Consider the following 2,290-nt stretch of genomic DNA (forward strand, 5'->3'; position numbering starts at 1 on the left):
CTGTCCTTTCACTTTTTTTTTTTTTTTTTTTTTTTTTTTTTTTTTTTGAGAGGGCATCTCTCATATTTATTGATCAAATGGTTGTTAACAACAATAAAATTCAGTATAGGGGGGTCAATGCTCAATGTACAATCATTAATCCATCTCAAGCCTAATTCTCGTCAGTCTCCAATCTTCTGAAGCATAACGAACAAGTTCTTACATGGTGAACGAATTCTTACAGAGTGAATAAATTCTTACATGGTGAACAGTACAAGGGCAGTCATCACAGAAACTTTCGGTTTTGATCATGCAATATGACCTATAAACCATCAGGTCAAATATGAATATTCATTTGATTTTTGTACTTGATTTATATGTTGATCCCACATTTCTCCTATTATTATTATTATTTTTATTTTTAATAAAATGCTGAAGTGGTAGGTAGATGCAAGATAAAGGTAGAAAACATAGTTTAGTGCTGTAAGAAGGCAAATGTAGATGATCAGATGATCAGGTGTGTGCCTATGGACTAAGTATTAATCCAGGCTAGACAAGGGCAGCAAAACATCCACGGATGCAGAAGATTTCTCTCAAAGCAGGGGGGGTGAGGTTCTGAGCCTCACCTCTGTTGATCCCCAAATTCTCACCTGATGGCCCCCCTGCGACTGTGCCTGTCTTAGGTTGTTCCTCCCTTGAGGAATCTTACCCGTCTCTGGCTAACCAGTCATCTTCCGGGGCCATACAGGGAAATGTAAAGTTGGTAAGTGAGAGAGAAGCCATATTGTTTGCAAAGGTTAGCTTTTTACTTCTTTGCAGATTTATGCCCTGTGGCTTCTATGCCCAGCACTTGTCTCGAGGTATCTTTACCACCTGGAGGAATTATGATACTCGGTAAATTCGATATGAGGCACGAATTCTATTTAAAGTTTGTAATTAGGAAGGAAGAAGAAAAGCTATAGATGTAGCATATGAAGGAAACTTGGGAGGATTGATTATTTCTTTGACATATCTTCTTGTATAGTACCTTAAGTATGTATAGGTTTTAAACTACTAACTAATTTGCACACACATATTGACATAATAGGAATACAGTGACATAAACAAAGCAAATCTATAATTACCAACCATCTCCAGTGAAGCCAAGAAAACCATTTAGGCACCCTAGGCATTTGTGAAAATTTATCTATGATATGATGGATATTTTCCAACTGTACTTGAACCATCAGACAAATTAAAGCAGCCCATTTCTGGGATCTGTTCACATCCCATATGTTCTTTTAACCATAGATAGTCTATAGTCATGAGATTTTGGGGTGCTACAACTTGCACCCCTCCCAACTCCTGGTTGAGTTCCAACAGTACAGATCCAGTCAAATTCGTTGTCTCACTGTATGCACATGCCAGCCTAGACATCTCCCTCCTCCTTCTCATGGCAAGTCCAGGAGATGGTGGGCTGGATGCAGCCACAACCGCAGCATCGTCCGGATCCCTGTGGAGGCTTTTTGATGATCATCCCCCGGCACGAGTCCTCCAGAGAGTGCTGATGCCGGAAGCTCCTCCTCATATCGTATCTTAGTTCATTTTCTGGGTATCCAAGCTAGGCCTTGATCTTCTGCGTAGAAACAAACAGACCCTTTGCCCACACTTTGACATGCCCTCTATACCACTGTGCAGAACTCATTGGAGGTCAGCACACAGTAACTGCTTTTTTTTTTTCTTTTAATTAAGAGAAAGGAATATTATCAGAAAAGAGTACCTCCATAGCTGATCATCTGACACCCTTTAAGTGATCAACATTAAGGATATTTAAAGCATGCGTTGATCTTTGATTTACCAATAGTTTTATCCTGTTAAGGAGTAATCCCCCTTTTTTTTCTTTCTTTCTTTTTTTTTTTTTTTTAAATATTTAATCTACACTTACCTGAAGAATACTATGTTTACTATGCTCTCCCCTATATCAGGTCCCCCCTAACAACCACATTACGGTTACTGTCCATCAGCTTAGCAAAATGTTGTAGAGTCACTACTTGTCCTCTTTGTGTTGTGCAGCCCACCCTCCCCTTTCTCCCTCCCCCCCATGCATGCTAATCTTAATACCCCCCTTCTTCTTCCCCCCCCTTATCCCTCCCTGCCCACCCATCCTCCCCAGTTCCTTTCCCTTTGGTACCTGTTAGTCCATTTTTGGGTTCTGTAATTCTGCTGCTGTTTTGTTCCTTCAGTTTTTCCTTTGTTCCTATACTCCTCAGATGAGTGAAATCATTTGGTATTTCTCTTTCTCCGCTTGGCTTATTTCACTGAGCATAATACT

This window comes from Manis javanica, chromosome 10, assembly GCF_040802235.1.
Source record: "Manis javanica isolate MJ-LG chromosome 10, MJ_LKY, whole genome shotgun sequence".
In the NCBI taxonomy this organism is placed as follows: Eukaryota; Metazoa; Chordata; class Mammalia; order Pholidota; family Manidae; genus Manis; species Manis javanica.